Source organism: Hypanus sabinus, chromosome 25, assembly GCF_030144855.1.
Source record: "Hypanus sabinus isolate sHypSab1 chromosome 25, sHypSab1.hap1, whole genome shotgun sequence".
Taxonomy (NCBI): Eukaryota; Metazoa; Chordata; class Chondrichthyes; order Myliobatiformes; family Dasyatidae; genus Hypanus; species Hypanus sabinus.
The window spans coordinates 23,856,483-23,878,571 of record NC_082730.1 but is presented as its reverse complement, the minus strand read 5'-3'; positions in this window follow the sequence as shown (position 1 = coordinate 23,878,571).

The following is a 22,089-nucleotide window of genomic DNA, read 5'->3' as shown; positions in this document are numbered from 1 at the left end:
GTCGTCTCAGGTTTGTTTTATAAATACCCTGTTGCCACTGTTATATATTGTATCTCCAAAACATAAATCCAATCAAAATAAGAACACAAAGATGGGAATAATATCTTAGTTTTGTTTGTATTTAAATGAGGCACACACAAATGACGTGGTAGCATCACAGCAAATGCAATTCGCATACTATTACATAATTAATTATTTAGGCAAACAAAACTTGCTTACTCAAACAATATTATTGCAATACTAAATACAGAACAGATGGAGGGGGAGATTTGCTGCAGATGGTTAATTTAGATGTTTTCTGTTTCTGGGCAGAAGTGGGCTATACCCATGTAACACTCCATTGCCCTTTGGATAAAACCCAAAAGAGTAATTTTTTTTCTACTTAGTAAAGAAACTTACTTTACACAATGCATAAATGTTATTATGAAATGCCAAAATTCCTTCCTATACCTCAAATCTCCATCTATTGCTTCTGTGAGTAAGTCAAAACCTATTGTGAACTATTGACTGTGTCTAAATGCTGCTCTCCTTGAGATAGATTGGTGAGCAAGCACTTGGGACTAAAGCCTCTGTGAACTGGAATTCCTATCGCAAGGACTTCAATCAGCTCAGTGACAATTCATTACCTTGGCAGAGAGAGGATTAAACAGTCAGTTTTCATCAGTACAAAGACTAACCATTTAATACAGGTCTTAATTTAAGAGATTCAAAAGGCGAAGGTCACTTTTAATTCCCAGAACAAAATCAATATATTCTTGACTAAGATGAAAAGAGGAGGCCGTTGCAACGTGAGCTGGGTTCAGGGAGAGCCAGGGATGATATCTGTCCAAGGATGGAATGTGGAGGAGAACTTGGAGATGATGATATTCCCATGACATTTCTGCCTTCTTCCTTCCAACGGCAAAAATAGATTTTTGCATTTTACCAGGATGTTTCCAGCTTTGAGGGATTTCTGCTGCGAATTTAGACCGGAGAAGCTGGATGTAAATTACATATGTTCAGTGGGTTCTTAGCCTTCAAGAGATTTAAGATAATGAATACAAGGGTCAGAAAGGCGTTGATAATTTTTATTTCACCCGGAGAGTAGTTGCAATCAACCACCTGAGAACATAATGGAGGTTCATACACTCATAACTTTTAACAAGTATAAGGATGAGCACTTGAATCACCAAGTCATTGAAGGGTTATTTATTCAAGGGTTCTATACAACCTGGACTTTTTCCAACTTTCCATTAATATTTTTCTATCTGGAGAGCAAGAGGCAATCTTAACAGGAATGACAGACAGCCATAAAGCACCAACTATTACATCAGCGTCCTGCTGACTTTGAGCTTGAAATAAAAACAGAGCAAGTTAGAAATAGTTTCTCATTCTCACAAGTCTCCTTTGAACCCTCTCCAATGCCAGCATATCTTCTCTTAGACATGGGACCAAAAACTGCTCATTATATTCCAAATTTCGAGATACAGTACATTAACAGGCCCTTACAGCCCAATGAGCCCACACCACCCAATGATACCCATGTGTACATTAACCTATCAGGCTGTATATCTTTGGAATGTGGGAGGAAATCAGAGCACCTGGAGGAAACCCCTGTGGTCATGGGAAGAGTGTACAGGCTGCAGTGGGAAGAGATCTGACTGGGGCGGAAATGTGATCTGACCAATAAGGAACCAGTATAGACCTGACGGCTAAATCAATTTAAATTTGAGCCCTGGAGTCATACAGTCATAGAGCAATACATGAGAACATGGATACATCCACTTTAGCCCAGTGAATTTATGTCCATGCAGTTAGACCTGTTGCTATTCATGGATTAGCAGGGGAGGTAGATTTAGAGATACAGCATAGTAACAGGCCCTGTTAGACCCCTTTTCCTTGTATACCTATCCATATGATTCTTCATTGATATTATTTTACCTGTCTCAACTAAATCTCACAATATCATTTAAGAAGCTGTTATATCTCTATGGTTCTAGGTGCTATTCAGTAATATCAGGCAGCTGCTGCTGTCTCCTATAGATTGGGACATACAATGCCCCTGCACCAGTACATTACTGTCTTGGGTGTTGTCAGTGGAAACTGTGCTCCAAACATCCCCAATCCCTTGTGAGAAGTTGCTGGTGAGACCTTCTTGAGAGAACTTGGAGAATGAATCCTCAGCTTCAACTGAACAGGCTATTTGGCCCAGCCAGTCCATGCCAGCATTTAGCTCTGCTGAAACTTTCTTGTGACCCTTCATTCCCTGCTCTCGCAACTTCTGTCTGGGCATGACACAGCCTTCTGACTCAATAGTGAAATTTCCTACTTTGGGTATCTCGATCTTTCTTCCTGTTTGTGTCAGAACTGCTGATTTCTTTTGACTCCGTATTTCTTTTTTGATTTGTACATCTTAAGTTGAAACTAAGCACTGAAGCATTAGACCAAACTGCAATGCTATCAAACTTCAGGAGCTTTAGACAAGGTGGTCACTAGCCTTGAGAATGAAAAGATGGGCAATCTTCTGTAACTCTCCAGCACAGCAGAGGAACGGAAAGGTCTCCTTTATCTTAAAGGAAGCTGACACTCCTGCGAAATGACCCATTTCTCCTGGACCCACCTCCCCATTGAAGGAATTCCTTTTGTCATTTTTCCAGAGGTAAATGCTTACTTCTGAACTATCCCCAAGCTACACAACAATAGTTACAAGACTTTTATTATTCACTAGTAGGGTGCATGGGGGTGTATGGGGTGACTAGGGAGGGGTAGCAGCTCTGGTGGGGGGCCTGCCGTGCCCATTTCAGGGCAGCTCGTCCACCTTTGGTCCCCACCTGGTGCTCAGCTCTCACCTGTGGCTCCAGGTAGCTGTAGCACGCGCAGCGGTCACACCCCGGTAAACCGTCTCGGCAGACGGGCCAAACCAGGTGAGGGAAGCTGAAGGGTCTTCGACCCCCGGTGAGGTAGGGGATTTGTCTGTCCCAGCGTGTGAAGTCTGGCCCTGGCGGATTGAGTGGAGGAGGTCCAACGGTCAAGAAGGCAGGCCAGCAGGCATGGTGGAGCGCTAAGAGCACGACAAGGCACTCAGTCGTCCTGGTCATCCACTGCAAGAACTGGTGATCTCTTTAAACTCACCTGGCAGAAGGCAAAGGCAAACCATTGCTGTAACCTGCCATGTACATGATTTCCCAATATGTCAGAGCGGCGTGGAGGGAAATCGTCCGCCAACTGGAATTTCCAGATGCGACCTACGACGAGGGTGCATGGGGCATCAAGGGTGGGGGTAGCAGCTCTGGAGAAGAGGCTTGTCATGTCCATTCCGGGGCAGCTCACTCACCTTTGATCCCCACTGGCTACTCAGCTCACCTGTGGCTTCGGGTAGCTGTTTGCATGCGGTAGTGGCCAGGCCCAGTATACTGCTTCGACAGGCAGGCTGAACCAGGTGATGTTAGCCGGTGGGCCTGATACACCAGTGAGATAGGGACATGCCTGTCCTAACAAGTGAAGTCAGTTCTGGCAGACTGGGCGGATGAAATCAATGGCAAAAATCCAATGGCCAAGAAGGCAGTTCTACAACACTTCATGCAGAGCGAAGGACGTGACAAGGCACAGAAGATGTCGTGGCCATCAGTCTATGATGACTTCTTTGTACCGCTGGACCCGAACTTCTGGGGTTGAGCAAGAGGAGCCATTCCATTGCAATGGCTTTTCAACTTTAAAAACTCTCCCGCACCAACTTGTACCTCTCTGCCCCCTTGGAATCTATCAACTTTGATATCACCTGTACTACGTTAGGCACCAATAACTGTTCTGTTATCTCTATCAACTTGGCCCCAAATGATCAACATCAATGGAAATTCAACTGCGCGACCTTGTTACATACACCCGTTAGGGTGCATGCTCCAGATACCTTATGAGGTAACCATAGCCTTCAGCCAGGAGATGTCATCAGGTGGCTCCCAACCTTCACAGAGTGCTTCGACCCTTAACCACGACACTCCCCAGTTGGTGGGCCAGCAGTGGTGGCCAAATCACTGCCCATCTGCTCCTGGCTTCCAGCTTCCCTCCTCTCGCCTACTCCAAATCCAACAAGAGGCTTGTTCTGCCTCTTCCCCATCCTACAAGCTGATTGTTTTTTGCTCCTTTCATCCAGGCCTAGAGCTGACAACAACTGCCATGATGATTTGGGGGGAAATCCCTGCAGCCGATCTCCACAGGCAACAACCATGCCTGCCATCCCTTGTCTTCGCACTCCTGAACTAAGGGCTGGTATTTCAAGGCCTTTCTCTTGTGTGCCTCCTCCTATCCCTCCTCCCATGGCACCGTCAGCTCAACCAGAATTATTTTCCGGTCTTCAGTTGACCACAATACAACGTCCGGGCGGAGGGTTGTGTGTACCACCTCCGGGAACTGCAGCCTCCTTCCCACATCGACCCTCATCTCCCAGGACCTGGCCGTTAGCAGCAGATTTGGCTTTGGTTGTTTGGTTACGAAAGGCCTGGCTCCCTCTTTGATGAAGGTGATGGCTGGTCTTCCTTAAATCTGTGCCAGCTGTCCTCTTCTTGCATCTCTCTCACTCTAGTGTGTCAGCAAGAGCCAGCAGCACCTATACCACCCTTGAATTAGAGTTGTTTTACACTTGGACAGTATATGAGCCAGTGTCCCCTTCTGACCACAGGGCTTACAGTTCGGGTCCTCTCTCATCCCCCACGTGTACAGATGTAATGGCGAAGGAAGGATGTCATACACGGATCACAAGAGGAAGGAAATACAGAAGGGCAACAGTCTCCATAACTCTGCCCATGAGATCTTGCGCTTGGGCAGATCCCATTTTGTCCAGACACCCTGGGACACTTGTTCCACTGCCTTTGACATCTGCTTCTCTTCCTCACGGATCCGTACTTCTGCCTGTACCATGTCTCACCTGTTCATTATGCTTGTGTTTCCCCACAGCTGGAAGTGAACTGAGCCGAGGCCTAGCTGCCCGACACAGGGGTTGCCGATGATATCTCGTAGCTTCAGAGAACACACTACCTGCTCTACTGCTGCATTGGCTGCCCACTTGCGCCCAGATCTGGAAATGCCTGCTTGCTTTACCAGGTCGTCATTGGAATCTCTCAAGCTTAATAAAGCTCTGCATTTAGCCACCTTGAAGTCCTCCACAACAAATGACAGGGGAAGCTGCAGCTGCCCGGATTGAATATAGTGGCCCACTGAAGAGGAGCTTGAGGGATCTCCTAACCATCTCCGCATGTGCTTGTTGGTTTTCCTCTCGATGCCCTCTAAGGCGGTCATGGGGAACTCGTGAAGTATGAAGAGCCGGAGAGGCCTGGGCAGAAGGCCGTATTGGTACAACCGAGTATTGAATTTACTGGGAAGTCTGGATTTGTCGATCTTCGTCAGCCATTTTTCTGTCTGCTTCACAGTATTGGTGACATTGGCCCCATCTCTCAGTGACACATTAAACCACTTCCCCAAGCATTTTATCGGGTTATCTTCAATGGAAGGGATGACCTCACCCTGAACTTGGAGGCTAAACTTTCTAGTTACTTTGCCCTTTACCTGGACTTCTTGGCCTTGAAGGACATCCTAGCCCAAGTGGCTACATTGTCCAGGGTTTCCAATACCCATCTTGATTGGACATGTGACACAGTTTGTTATAGTGATGTTGTCCATGAACCCTCGTAGAACCCGCTGAGCAATGCTCGACTCCAGCGCCAGGCTGCGGGTTACGTCTTCTGCTGCTGATATTAGGAGGTTCACTCCCGTCATAATTAGGGTGGGGGAGATGGTGCACCCTTTTGGAATCTCCTTCTGGAGGTCCTGCCAAATAGTTGTGAAATGGGCTGATGTAAATCTGAGTTTGAATCCTAGGTGGCATTCATATGGTCTGACCAGACAACTGTTAGGTTGCCTTTTTTTCTGCTTGTCGTCACGGATCAGATGACTAATCATTGAGGTGTGTTCCAGACACTCCAAAAAGCCTGGAATGCCGCCTTTCTGGATGGATGTGTTGATATAGCGGTTCTGCGTCATGTAAGAAGTCAGCCTTCTTGCAAGCACAGAAAAGAAGATCTTACATTCCACATCAGGGAGAGCAACTGTGGAAGAATCCTCTTCCTTTGGAATAAATCATCCCTCTACCAATTTCTAACTTGATGGAATAGTACCTTTGGCCCAGATCTTTCTCATGACCTTCCACAGCCTCCGAAGAAGTTTTGGGCATTTCTTATACACCTTATATGGTATGTTGCTTGGGCCTGGGGCAGCTGATGCTTTAGCTTTCCAGATGATGTCCTGGATTTCCTGCCATGTAGGCTCCTTCACATTCAGCTCAATGAATGGTTTTTCTGGTCTGCATACAGCCCAATTAGTTCTTAGTTCCTGACCCCTCCGTGGGTCACTGTGTGCCTCCCACAGGAACTCCTCTACCTCTGGCTTCGAGCTGGACAGTATACCAGATTTTTGTTGGCCGAGAAGAGCCCTGGTGAAGCTGAATGGATCTCTCACAAACTGCACTCGCCTTTTCTCTTTCTTCCTTCTTTGCTGTCGAAGATGTTCCGCCCTCTGAAGATTACACAGTTAAGTCCTCAATATCTTCTTTTTTGACTGGTGAGCTGGTTTTAAACCTCTTGTTGAGCATCTTTAATTCGCCTCTCAAGCGACGAACCTCCCTTTCCCTCCTATTTGGTTGCCACGGTAACTCGGGCTGACTGCTCCGCTCCATTGGGCCAAATCGTTCCTTAGCTAGATTGTACACTATGGCTGTGAGTGAGTCGATCTTCCTGCATATTGGTAAGGTAGCTTACAGGATGCCGTCTAGATCACCATCGAACTGCATCCAGGCGACGTCTGACGATCTAGGCCATTTGATCCTGTCTTTTCTTGACGAATGGGTTGGGGTAGCCGAGGGGGAACTCACTTGGTCTGTTGTTTGGTGCTGAGGCGACTCAAGTGTGGAGAGAGCTTCAGCTCTGTGGGGTGTTTCCTGGCTGACATTCTCCTTCGTCTCACTGGATACCAAGCCCGTGCACTACACTTGGGTCACCATTGATCCACATCTAGACCTGCTCTGGTGTATCTTGAGCCCTCTGCTGTTTTTGCAGACTTTCCCGCAATGACACCTTACTGTGAATTCCTCTCCAGTCAGTGTTGCTAGCTTCCTCGTAGTCGTGTTTCCTGTCCTGGCCATTGCATCATCCTAATCATCAGGTCTACAACAGCGCTCAATTAACAACACACACAAAATGCTGGAAGAACTTGATTTCCAGCATCTGCAGATTTTCTCTTGTTTGTGACAGCACTCGATTAGATCAACACTCTGTAATTTGGATTAAAAAAAACTTGTTTTAGTAATGATTACCACAAACACCACCAGATTGTTATAAAAAATACATCTAATTTACTAATACCCTTAACAGGAGGTGATCTGCCAATATTACCTGGTTTGGCTACACACAACTCCAGACTCGGCCCATATGGTTGACTTAAATGCCTCCTGACATGGCTGAGCAAGCGACCCAACTCAACAAGAACTGTTAAGGATGACTAATAAATGCTAGCCTTGCTAGCAACACCAAATCCTGTAAAATGAATTAAAAATCCTACATTCCAACAATCTATATACCTACACACTGTCAATTGCCTTAATTATGATCAGCCATGTTGCTGGCTCCTTTGTGGCAGCATTCTAACGTTCCAGTGTTCTGATATTCTCATATTCCCTCATCCTTTTGTTTCTCTAGTTCAACTTCTGAATTTCTTATATTTTCAATTTTCTGATCTTTGTACTTCCTAATACTACTACATTCATGTCTTTCTAACTTCCTATGTTTCATCTTTTATTCCAAAACCACTATACTCCAAAATTCCTACTTTTGTATCTTCTTACATTCCATTCCCAAATAGTCCCCATGCACTCTCATGCCCTGTGTTTCTATCTCCTCAGTTCCTAGTTTCATTTATTCTTGTTCTAGTACATCTGTACTTTCTGCCCTTCTTGCAACCTGCTTTCATGTTTTTCTTTTTGATATTCTTATTAGATTCCATTGTTTTTGCAGTCCTACACACCAACTGTTTCAATCTTAATATCCTCAGTGCATTCCCGCTCTTCTGCATCACTGTCCCATGTCTGTTTCTGACTCTGAAGCTCCAGTGATACAAAATTCCAACATTTCAGCCAAATACACTGCGTCCACATATCACAATTCTAATCGGGTATCATGACTGGTTGGAGTTGGGTAAAAGCGCTATGTTCTATTCTTGGTTACCTTCCAATCTTGTTCAGAGCTCACAGTGTTGTTTCTCTAACCTGTCTCTCAGCCGGTGCAGGACTAGGGCTAAAACAGGATTCATCGCCACAAAATTCATTTCTGAAAATTCAGCTTAAGCACATGAGATTCTGCAGGTGCTGGAAATCTGGAGCAACACACACAAAATTGCGGAGGAGCTCAGCAGGTCAGGCAGCATCAATGGAGAGGAATAGATAAACAGTCGATGTTTCAGCCAAGACCCTTCATTGAGACTGTTTTACTTCTGTTTTACCTATGTAACACTTACCCAAAAGGCTGGTATATGTCTAGGGGAAACGGAGTTCCAGCAACTCACCAACCCACCTCCCGTGCGCGCAGGTGCTGTGAGAATCGAGTTTATGCCTCGCGTCCGCCAACAGTATCAAACCCACAACAAATACCGTTATGAAATACACTTTAAAGAGTTTACTAAAATTAAAAGAGTAGTAGGCAATACTACATATATATATAAAAGGAAAAAAACAAAAGGCGCCAATTTATCAAAGTTCAGTCGGTTTAGTGCACTCGTTGGAGCTCAACCAACGAACCAATCGACCCATCCGACCGCCATGCCGTCGCACCTGGGACCACCCCGGTGGTCTTACGAGCAGTCCAGCACACGTCCACCTTCCTCGGCCTCTCCCTCACACCAAAAACCTGCAAAAAACCCTCCCCCAAGTTCCCAGCATCACAAGACACAATAACATTCCCCATTGATTAACAAATGAATACAATTACCATATCAGCCATTCTAAAGCGAAACAACGGCGAGAGAAACACTTATCCGACAAAGAAGCATTCCTGCTCGTAACAAACCAAAGAAGCCATTTTGAGTAACATACACAGGACATTGTACACCTATTAAACAAAAGAGGTTTATTTTCTTAAGTAATGTAGAATTAGAGGGTTTTATAGTACAGGAGAAGGCTTTTAGGGCTGTCATATATGTGTTGGCTGGCTCTGAAGGCTGTGAATTTAGTTCTAATTTGCTGTCCTTGCCTGATCTATTAATATCAATATATTTACATATATATTATTAAATTGTTCAATACTGTCATTTTTCCATTTAGAAGTTCTTAACAACGGTGTCTGTGCCTCTTTCAAATATTAAATGAGTTCTGATCTGGTGACACTAGCCATGTCACGTTTTTAATAGGATTTTCCCTTTCATGTGACATTGTAGTTCCATTCACCAGCCACGTGGTGTCACTGTGGAGCTGCTAGATTTGAACAGCATAAAAAACAAATACAAAAACACGTATTTCTCAACCATGTGCAGTAAAAGGCGTTTCTTACAGTCTGGATTTGAGTTTCTTGAGGACGTAGCTACAATTTATAAGGGTAGGATACTATATATATGGTAAGTCTTTTAACAAAGCCCCTCATGATAGTCTGATCTACTTGTGGTTGGGGAGGTCAAATGGATATAGCTCATGGCAGTATTGATCTGCAGTAGACATTTGAGGTCCAGGTCCATAGCTCCTAAAGGTGGTAACACAAGTACATAGGGTGACAAAGAAGGTGTATGGCATGCTTGCTTTCATCAATCGGGGCACTGAGTATAAGTGTCAGGAAGTCATATTGCACTTCTATAAAACATGGCTTTATTTGACTGTGCTTGGAATTGTGTATGCAGTGCCGGTCACCCTATTATAGGAAGGAAGTGGATGTTTTGGAGAGGGTGCAGGATGCTGCGTGGATTAGAGAGTCTTAACTGTAAGGAGAGGTTAAACAAACTTGAACAGTTTTCTCTGGAGCATGAGAGGAGTGAAAGGTGACCTGATAGAAGTTGATAAAATTATGGGAGGGATGAATAGTTAGAGTCTCTTTGCCAAAGTGAATTGTCAGATAATAGCTTTAAAGTGAGAAGGGGGAAGTTTAAAGGAAATGTGCAGGGTGGTAGCCCAGAGCATGTTGCCAGAAGCTGTGGCAGAGATGGAGAAAAGACTGGCTGACTGTCAGAAGGCAAAGAGTGGGAATGAGAGTGACCTTTTCTGCTTGGCCGTTGGTGACAAGTGGCTTTCCATTGGGGTTGGTGTTGGGTCCGCTACATTGCATGTTATATGTTGATGATCTGGGTAATGGAACTGATGGCTCTGTGACCAGGTTTGCCGATGATACAAGGATAGGTGGAGGGTCAGGTAGTGTCGAGAAAGTGGGGAGTTTGCAGAAAGACTTAGACAGATTTGGCAAAAGGGCAAAGAAGTGGCAGATGGAATACCGTGTAGGGAAGTGTATGGTCATGCACTTTGGCAGAAGAAATAAAGGCAAAGACTACTTTCTAAAATGGGGAGCAAATTCAGAAATTGGAAGTACAAAAGTCCCAGTATGGTTTCTTTAAAGGTTATCTTGCAGGCTGAGTTGGTATTAAGGAAGGCAAATGCAATGTTAGCATTTATTTCAAGAGGACTAGAATATAAAAGCAACAACGTAATGGCGAGCCTTTATGAGTAAGTCATTGGTCTGACCACATCTGGGGTATTGTGAGCAGTTTTGGGCCCTGAGAAAGGATATGCTGGCATTGGAGAAGGTCCAGAGGAGGTTTATGAGAACGACCCCAGGAACGAAAGGGTTAATGTATGAGGAGCATTTAATGGCTCTGGGCCTGTACTCATTGCAGCTTAGAAGAATGAGGGACAAATCTCACTGAAACCTCCCTAATATTGAAAGGCTTACATAGAGTCTATCTGACGAGGATGTTTTCAATTTTGGGAGAGTCGGTGGTACAGACTCAGAATAAGAGAATGTCCTTTTAGAACAGGGATTAGCATTGTGCATCAGTGGAATCATTCGCCACAGACTGTTGTGGAGGCCAAGTCATTGGGTATATTTAAAGCAGAGGTTGAGAGGTTCTTCATCAGCAAGGGTATTAAAGGTTTCAGGGAGAAGGCAAGAGAATGGGGTTGAGATGGAAAATAAATCAGTCAAGATCGAATGGCAGAGCAGGCTTGATGGGCCAAATAGCCTCCTTCTGCTCCTATGTCATACGATCTTATGGATTCTAAAGCAGTAGTCAGACAAACACAATTTATGATCATTACTAAACTTTAAAAGTACTTCATCGTATGCAAGCCTTTCTTGCTTTCTTGTTTAATCCACAAGACACCTTTCCCTTTAATCAGTGCAGAGTTTAAGGGGATCGTCTTGTGCTTTGTTTGGCGGACTTTCAAGTGCTGCTGCTGTTCTTGTGACCTCTGTTAATGCCTCTCTCTGTTTGATGCCTGGCAGCGTGCGCGAGGCTGATGTGCAGGAGCTGCTCTCTGTTTGAACGTAGTCTGTCCCTCCGTCTCTTGAAATGGAATCAAGATCTGCTGTTTGACAGCTCAGTGATGAAAGGTCAAGGGGCGTAGAAAGTTCATCAGTCAGCTGATAAATTTCCCCACTTATTCTTTGGACAACAAAGAGAATTCCTGTCGAGGGACAGGGGCTGTGATTATCGTTCTCTCTATAGGCCTTTCTGCTTCGCATTTCAATTCTACTTCTATGCTCTGCCTTAACTTTGCCTTTCACTCACTCTAGAAACTCAGCCAGAGGAGTACCTCTCACTCCAGTGCATTAGTTAGCTGACTGTGACTCAGTAGTATAGACAAGAGTACAGACATTCAAACATACAAATTGACATTATTGAATATTTATTTATTATTACTAACATTTTCTTTTTGCATTTGCACAGCTTGTTGTCCTTTACACGTTGTCATTTGTCCCTCTTATGCGCAGTTTTTCATTGATTCTAGTGTGTTTCTTTGTACAGTATTTTTTGTGTGAATGCCCACAGGAAAATGAGCCTCAGGGTGGTATATGGTGACATATATGTACTTTGATAATAAATGTACTTTGAACTTTGATAAACGGCCGGCTGGTGGCACAATGGCATCAGCGCCGAACTCCGGAGTGAAGGTTCCCGAGTTCGAATCCAAGTCAGGCCACCCCCGAGCACGCATTCTATCTGTGCTGGGTTGAGCGTCGAGCTAGCCACTCGGTCTCGTAAAAAAAACAAGGGTCGAATCAGGAACGTTCATATCGTGACCCGGTTAATCCGAAAGGAGACCAATCCTGACACCAAGCAGCAGACAAGAATGGCTGACTGTCTGGTGTGACACGCTGAAAAAAATCTTGATAGATACACATAGTGCTCGAGGTATCCACTAGACTCAAAAAACAGTTGCTTCCCCCAGGCTGTCAGGCTGATCAACACTTCGACCCACTAACTGTCCCCAACACCATTACATCCACATCAGACACTCCTTACAGAAGCCCCTCAGCACCCTTCACCCCTCAGGCACTTCCACTCCACCATCCAGTCCACGTCAATAAGCTAATTTTATAATGTGCATACGGCCACACACAACACTTACTAATATATTGTGTTTCATGGGATTGCTTTTATATTTAGTGGCTACTTTATTCGGCACAAATGCTCGTTAATGCAAGTGCCTAATTAGCCAATCATGTGGCAGCAACTCGATGCAAACTAGCATGCAGACATGATCAAGAGGTTCGGTTGTTGTTCAGACCAAACATCAGAACAGGGAAGGAATGTGATCTAAGCGACTTTGACCACAGAACTATCACTGGGCGTCAATCAGGGTTACTTGAATATCTCAGAAACTGCTGGTCTTCAGGGATGTTCCCACACAACAGTCTCTAAAGTCTGCGGAGAATGGTGTGAAAAACGGAGGGAAAAAACATCCGGTGAGCAGCATTTTGGGAGTGTAAAAACACCTTGTTAATGAGAGAGGTCGGAGGAGAATGGCCAGACTAGTTCAAGCTGACAGGAAGGTGACAGTAACTCAAATAACCATGTGTTGGAACAGTGGTGTGCAGAAGAGCATCTCTGAATGCAGGGTATGTTGAACCTTGAAGTGAATGCTTACAGCAGCAGAAGATCATTAATATACTCTCAGTAACTATTTTATTAAGTACAGGAGGTAACTAATAAAGAGCTGACTGAATGTGTATTTATTGAGCCATTTTTTATGCTTATTGTGTTCTTTATGCTGCATTGGATCCAGGAGTAACGATAATTTTGTTCTCCTTTGCACTACTGTATTGAAGAATGACAACAAACAATCTTGGATCTTCAATATTGATTGGTATTTTTGACAACGTCTTGCAAGGGATTACTCATCCCAACGTTCTATTAGTTGCATTTTGAGATATTCGGTGGTCATGAAAAGTGATACAACATTGTAGGTCTTTCTTTTCCTTTGAAATTTGGTTAGCTTCAGATGGAGCCTTGGAAGTGAGAAGACGGTGAATTACCCAGTTTGCAGTTATGTGCCTTCAAACTGTAAGATATGTGACAAGTGCTTTAATTGCATGTGATCTAGCTCGCTACAGGGTTTGTAGCACTTCATTATTCATTAATATATTCAGCATTAGTCAGGTTTTTTTAATAGAATGTTTATATTTTAATTTTCTGGTCTAGAAAATTGGAACAATTGGATGACTTTAAAGTCCCTGTGGATGCAAAAGCAGTTAAGATCCTGCACTTATATAGCACCTTATAATTTCATAATGTTCCACAGGGATTTAGAGAAAAGTGTAAACATTGCTGTGATGTAGACAGGAATCTTAAGCACAATCTTCCACAAATATCACTGATTGGAGCATCAGAGGTGGAGAGGGTTAGAAACTTCAAATTCCTTGGTGTTAGTATTTCGAAGGACCTTTCTGAGGCCCAGCAAGTAACTTTCTGAGAAGTTTTGGCATATAATCTAAAACTTTGACAAACTTCTGTAGATGTGTGACGGAGAGTATATTGACAGGCTGCATCACAGCCTGGTATGGAAACACCAAAGCCCTTGAATGGAAAATCCTACAAAATGTAATGGATATGGCCCAGTCCTTCATGGGTAGAGCCCTCCAACCATTGAGCACACCTACATGAAGCCTTGTCGTAGGATCCACACAACCCAACTCATCCTCTCTACTCGTTGTTGTCATCAGGTAGCAGATACAAGAGCTTCAAGACTTGCACCACCAGGTTCAGGAATGGTTACTACCCCTCAACTTTCAGGCTCTTGAACCAAAGGGGATAACTTCACCCAACTTCACTCGCCCCATCATTGAAATGTTCCCACAACCAATGGATTCACTTCCAAGGACTCTTCAGTTATGTTCTTGTTATTTATTGCTACTTATTTATATTTGCATTCGCACAGTTTGCTGCCTTCTGCACTCTGGTTGAATGCCCAAGTTGATCCCGTTACAGTTACTATTCTATAGATTGTTGAGTATGTCCACAAGAAAATGAACCTCAGTCTCGTATATGGTGACATATACGTACTTTGATAATAAAATTTACTTTGAACTTTTTGAACTTTGAGCATAAAATGGGTGGCTTTATCAGTGATGACAGATGAATGATTAATACTGGGAGGTATAAACAGACATACATTCAGAGGTATAAACAAACATTTAATCAGCCCCTCTAAGAATATCCTAGCACAATGCATTAACAAAATCTAAGACAAATCTATAAGCAAGTATGATCTAAGATTTTCTTGAACAATTTTATTTCTTAGTTGGATTTGGGGTGGGACTACTAAATGATCAGGTGAGGTTGGTTATATGAGTAGGAAGCGCAATGCAGTTTTCTATGAAAAAAAATTGTTTATAACTTGGTTGTGGGAAGCTCACACCTCATATAGCTGAGAGTTGTGAGTCTCACAGATTGCATCAACTGAACAGTTTCCTGAGTCAATTCATTTAAGAGACAAACAGAGTGGTGCTAGTCTAGAAACACAGATGACTGACAAGGCAAGAAATCTAAGTTTTCTTCTCGAAATGGACATTATTGAATCAGAGAGATTTTAAAAGTCATGATATTTGAGTCACAAGTATTAGCTTGTTATGTTTGATGAGGATTTGGCATTTCCACCATGTATACAATATTTCCACATTTTAGCAACACCGGCAAAATGCTGGAGGAACTCAGCAGACGAGGCAGCATCTATGGAAAAAAGTACAGTCAACGTTTTGGGCTGAGACACCCTGCCGAAATGTCTTGGCCCGAAGCACAGACTGTACTTTTTTTCCATAGATGCTGCTTGGCCCACTGGGTTCCTCCAGCATTTTGTGTGTGTTGCTCAGATTTGCAGCATCTGAGATTTTCTCTTGTTTGTGATTGGATTTCCACATTTTAGTGCAATTTTGTACTTAGCAGAACCCAATGTTTTCAGAAATTTTGCTCCATCTAAATCAATTCAAAAGTACCTTTCGAAAGCTATCGTGGGATAGTATATATGGAACATTGATCTATATTCTGCCAATCTTCCCCTCCTCCTCTCCCATACCCCTCCTCCTTCTCTCCCATATCCCTCCTCCCTCTCTCCCCTTCTTTTCTATTCTCCTTTCATTGTTTCTGTTACCTCTACCTTTCCCTCTCTTCAACATTCCGAATGTTAAGAAGCCCGAACAGATTAGATATGGCAATCTTATTTCCCATGGTAGGGGAGTCTAGGACAAGAGGGCATGGCTCTGGGATTGAAGGATGACCATTTAGAACAGTGATGTGGAGAAATTACTTCAGTCAGAGGGTGGTAAATCTGTGGAATTTGTTATCACAAGCAGCTGTGGAGGCCAAGTCATTAGGTGATAGATAGGTTCTTGATTAGCCAGGGCATCAGTTTATTGAACCTGTTGGCATCACCCATGTTGATGCCATTGCCCCAGCACACCACCACATAGAAGATTGCACTGGCAACAACAGACTGGTACAACATGTGAAGGAGATGCTTGCATACTCCAAAGGACGTCAGTCTCCTCAGGAAGTAGAGGCGAGTCTGGCCCTTCTTGTACAAAACCTATATGTTGGTGCTCCAATCAAGTCTGTCATCCAGGTGCATTTTCAGGTACTTGTAGGTTCTCATCACATGTCCATCCTCACCATCAATAGTAAGAGGGAGCAATGCAGGCTTAGTCTTCGTAAAGTCCATCACCTTTGTCTTACCGATGTTGAGCTGCAGATGATTCAGCTTGCACCATTTGACAAAGCCCTCCACTAAGGCCCTGTATTCATCCTCCTGTCCTCCCTTTATACACTGAATTATTTCTGAGTCATCAGAGAATTTCTGTAGATGACATGACTCAGAGTTGTATCTTAAGACCGAGGTATACAGGGAAAGTAAAAGTAAAAATTCATGGTATCTCAGGCAAGATTATAAGTCAAAGGTCCAAGGGCAGTCATTGGTGGAGGTTGTAGTGACCTGGAAGGTTGTTTACAGCAAGATTCCACAAGGGTCAGAGATAGATCTTTTGCTTTTTGTGGACTAGATAAACGATATGGAAGAAACTGTAAAAGCATGATTAGGAAGTTTACATATGATGCTAAAAATGACCGTGCAGCTGATAGTGAGGGAGATGGCTGTTGTCTGATAATAGGAATAATGTTTGGTGGGCAGAAAGTAGCAATTGGAATTCAGTCTAGAAAAGTATGAGGAAAGAATTTAGGAAGGATAATAAAAATATAAAGGTGGTGGGTTGGAGATACATCTCTATCAAAGGAGGTGTAAGGTTCTCCTTCCTTCTGCAAGTAAACAGGTCACCCTTGAGCAAAGTGTTGCAATTGCTTAGGCCCCCCCCCACACCCTAATCAGAGTCACATGAAGCCATGGGAACAGGCGGTGGATGGTCGTATGAATAGCTGATACATGTCACAAGTCCTGGTTATGTGACCACTGACACCAGGCAGCCAATCTCCAAAGAGGATTGATAATGGCTGGGATCACCTGTCTTGTAAAGACACTGCCCAGAAGAAGGCAATGGCAAACCACTTCTCTAGAAAAATTTGCCAAGGACAATCATGGTCATATGACACGGCACAGAATGATGATGATGATGATGATGATAATGATGATGGTGATGATAATGATGATGGTGATGATGGTGATGATAATGATGATGGTGATGATGATGAATGTAAATTGAGAAATACACAATAGCAAATTTAGGGAAACATGAGAAACTTGTGGTGCATTTCTACAAATTTCTTATAACAGTAACACAGGTGAATGATTTTGTAAAGAAAGCCTGAGGGATACTTGCTATATTGGCAGAGGCATAGAATCTGAGAGTAGCAAGTCATGCTATTAATTAAGATATTAATTAGGCTACAGCAGGAGAGCTGCATCAAGTTCTGATCATCATTCTATGGGAAGGATGCGATGGATCTATGAGGGTGCAGAGTCACAGAGTATAGAAATGAAACCTTCAGCCCACTGGTTCCTGCCAATCATGATGTCCATCAAGCTAGTCCCATTTCCCAAAGAAGACTGGACCGGTTTATTATTATTGTCACATAGAACGTAGAACAGCACAGAACAGGCCATTTGGCCTATGCGTTGTGTCGACCCTTTATCACCCTTTGACTGAGGAGTACAGAGTTAAGGCAATTGCTTCAAATGGTTCAATTTAATTTTAGAGAATGTATATAGTATAGAACCTGACATTCTTGCTCTTCACAGAAATCCATGAAACAGAAGAAAACCCCCAAGGAATGAATGACAAAAAAACATTAGAACCCCAAAGCCACCCCTCCGCCTCACATGTACAAGCAGCAGGGAAGGCATCAACCCCCCCCCCCATTCCCTACCTGCCTCAGCAAAATCATCAAACCACCGCCCCCCACCCACCGTGCAAACAAATGTAAAGCCTGCAAAGACACCATGATATGGAGACCATCAAATAACCACTGTCTGTCCCAACACTTCAACATTTAGAGGAATTTAAGGTGGGGGGTTATATGGGAGGCAGGGTTTGAGGGTTGGCACAACATTGTGGGCCGAAGGGCCTGTAATTTGCTGAACTTTTCTTTGTTCTATGTTCTATCTGACGGGCTCTCTCTCTCACTAATGAGGGAGAGAGAGGTATTGCTCAGCCACAGTGAGAGGGGAGACCAAACTGCAGTGTCACTTACTTCAACAGCCTCTTACACCGCTGACTCAATGTTTCAATCTCCCCTGACGCTTCAGTCGGGGACACCGGCGAGGAATCGAGTCGCCCACATAGCCGCGTCCCAAAGGCACACAGCTTCCAGGCCGCTCCTGGAGATATAAAAAATGCTAGGCCGGATGGAGAGCTCCCAGGGAGGGAGCCCAAGGCCGTGAAGGTGTGGAGTGCATCTGTAGATCACAGACTCTGACAGGACCCCTGCCATGTTGCAAACGAAAGAAAAGACATTAAAGAGAAGAAATTAAACTGTTTTGTGGATGAAATGGAAGAAGTCACTCTCTGGCGCCATCTTTAGCTTCCCTTCCACCTTTGACAGGACAATCAGGACAAACAATTTGAGTATCAACAAAATCACTCAAAATGTTTGGGTTTCCGGAAACTGAAACGGTTGCAAGTGAAGAAACTCTCATGACTTTTAAAAGTAGCTGATGTGCTATACTGTATTGTGGAAGTCAGGAAAAGCAGAATGACGATTTGATCTATACAGCAAACCATAAACACAAGTCCTGATGAAGGATCTGAGCCCAAAACCGCTCCATAACTGAGCTGGCTTGAATTCCTTCAGCATTTTGCATGTGTTTCTTTGGTCTACTGTATATAGCTTTTCCTTTGTCTGGGATGCACAACGTGAGCTAAATATCTTCCTTCTGTGCTGCAAATTTGAGTGAGTGTCTAATTCAATGATTCCTTCAAACTCTCTTCCTTTCTCTTTCCCCCTCCTTGTTTCTCTGACCAACCTTTTGATGTTCAAATGGACGTCGATTTTCTCTGCTTCGAGTTGGAGAGACTGTGTCAGCCGAACCTGCTGCAATTCACAATAATCTTTTGCCTAGCTGAGCTCGCTGCAGGAATCTATTGAGAGCCAATTGACATGGACGTCAAGGTTGGCTTCAGAGATTGATGAGTTATCTCAAGGCCAGCGAATCGATCCCAGCGGGTGGGTGACAGGGAGCAAATGGGGTTGTCACACTTACCGTTTCTATTAATGAATCAGTCAATGGGAGCGAGTCATTCTGAGTAGCTCTTCCACCTGGTAACCGGGACGAAAATACTTGGTTTTTGTATTGCTTATTTAACAGAAATTGCACATTTGTCGCGGTTTTTTAAAAAATTAGCTTTATTTGTCACATATACACTGAAACAGAGAGTGAAATCTGTTGTTTTGTGTCAAAGACCAGTGCAGTCGGAAGGTTGTGGTGGGGGCAGCCTGTAATTGTCTCCATAGCATGCCCAAAACTCACTAATCCTAACTTGATCTATGTTTTTAGAGTGTGGGAAGAAACCAGAGCACCCAGTGGAAACTCATGTGGTCATGGTGGGGGGAGCAGATAGACTCCGTACAGACAGCAGTGGGAATTGAACCCCGATCGGTGATCACTGCCACTGTAAAGCATTTGCACCAACTGCTACACTGCCGTGCTGCCCTGGATCAAGTAAATACTCCAAAGGGATTTGACGTATCATCTGCTTTAACTACTAACAGGTACTTAAGGAGGTTTAGGTAGAAGAGCCCATTGGGATCATCACTGGGAAACTCATTTCCTCAGCTCAGCTTCCTCATGGGCAATTGTTCCTGATTAAAACCATCCTGCGCCAGTTTACTTTATATCTTCATCGCTTCCTGGCAATTACTGAACTCAGTTCCAGAAGCAAATGCATTTATTGCCAACCTAGCATTAATCTTTTTGTTGATTAAAATACAAAAAGAAAGAGTGAAATATAAAGGTAACAAGTACATTGAGGGAGGATCATAGAACTGTTGATGCTAGAAATCTGAATGAAAGATTGAAAGTGCTGAAAACACTCGGCAGGTCAAGCAGCATCTGTGGAAAGAGAAGGAGAGCAATGTTTCAGGTAGAAGGCAAAAGGTCTAAAGATGTTTTAATTTATAATAAGGACAGTGATTTATTTACTGTATTTATTAAAAGGTACATCGTACTAACAGGCTCCTCCAGCCCAATGAGCCCTTATCTCCCAGTTATACCCATGTGACCAATGATCCTACTAACATGTATGTCTTTGGACTGTGGGAGGAAACTGGAGCACCCGGAGGAAACCCACGTGGTCACATGGAGAATGTATAAGCTCCTTACAGATAGAGGAAGGAATCAAACCTGGGTCGATGACACTGGAATAGTATTACACTAACTGTTACACTACCATACTGTCCCAGATGTCTCAGCTATCAGGAGTCCCACTCTCATTTCAAAGTTCAGAGTTGTAAGCGCATTCGTTGTCTAAGGATGTGTACTATACGCGGTCTTGAGGCTCGCCTTCTTACAGGCAGCCACAGAACAAAGAAACCCAATAGAAAAAAGACCGTCAACACCCAACGTGCAGAAGTAGAGAACCCAACATGCAAAGTAACTCAATGACACTCAGAACTAAAGTTCATGGAAGTGAATCCTCAGCCACGAAGCCAGTTCACCGCCGCAGCCGGTTCAGCAGCCCGCTGGTCGCAGACAGCACAGTCAGTTCAGCGCAGAGACAAGTAAACCTCACAGAGCAGCAAGCTGGGCACTAGCTCGTCCCGCACGTCGCGATCTTTTCAATCTGGCCCAGTGCTTAAATGGGACAAACATTGGCACATACCTCATTCTCGGAATCGAGGCCCACCGCCTGGAGTTGGCCCGTGGTTGACCTTTTCTGAATGGCCCATCACTGAAATCGGCCAAATATCGGATCGATCCGTGCCCTCGGCCCAGGACCTGCTGCTTCGACTCGGTTCCAATTCTGCTCCAGCAGAGGCTAAACGTTGGCTCATTCCTTGCTTTCTGACCCAGGCCCTGCCACCTCGATTCGGCCCATACCCACTATGCTGCAACCTTACTGCACCTTTGAGACTCCACACCACAAAAATGTCAGGTCATACAGGCGTTTCAAAAGCCTTCTGAAAGGGAAATTACACTGTATTAATTGCAGAGATCATTGTCCAGAAAAAGTGTGATTAATAGTGTAGTTAGTAGATTTGTTTACTCCCAGTAAGGCTTTGCTGTGTTTCACCAGCACATAAGAAATAGAAGCAGAATTAGGCCATTTGGCCCATCGAGTCTGTTCCACCATTTTAACATGGCCAATCCTTTTTTCCCTTCCTTAACCCCACTCTTCGGACTTCTCCCTGTAACCTTTGATGCTGTGTCTAGTCAAGAACTTATCAAGCTCTGCCTTAAATGACCTGGCCTCCACAGCTGCCTGTGGTAACAAATTCCATAAATTCGCCACCCTCTGGCTAAAGAAATTTCTCCGCATCTCTGTTCTAAATGGACAGCCCTCTATCCTGAGGTTGTGCCCTCTTGTCCTAGACTTAAACCATCTCTTACAGTGAAGAAGCTCCATTCTCAGACAACTCTTCCTTCCCAGTCACCTACTCTTATAGTGGGGGAAGTCCCCATTCTGATTTTCCAACTCAAGCTGTGAGGGCACCCCATTTTTGGTCACCAGTCTCTATAATGACGGACTCACGTTATCGGTCATCTATCCTTCCAGAAAAGCATACTTACTTTGATGATTTGGGAACTGACTCACACACAATGTTATCAGCAGAGATGCCTTGAAGGTATTGTTAAACAAGAATTATGAACACATCAAACACGTCTTCTAGTTGTGCTAAAGTGCCCTGAGAGACCACTGAGATTATGTACCTCATGTATTAAGAGAGGCAATCCGTGGAGTTTCATGCAATCAACTATTGGGGTTTAGGCTCATCTGCTCAAACGATCAGGATTAAATTGAAAATCTGTGGGACATGGGGTGAACAACAGTGGGGGATGTAATATCACTGCCTACATGTTAGGGTAATAGTGAGATTACATGAGACGAGTATTCTGTTCTCCTGGGGATGTCTACTGGTGGGTCTTCAGGCGGCTCC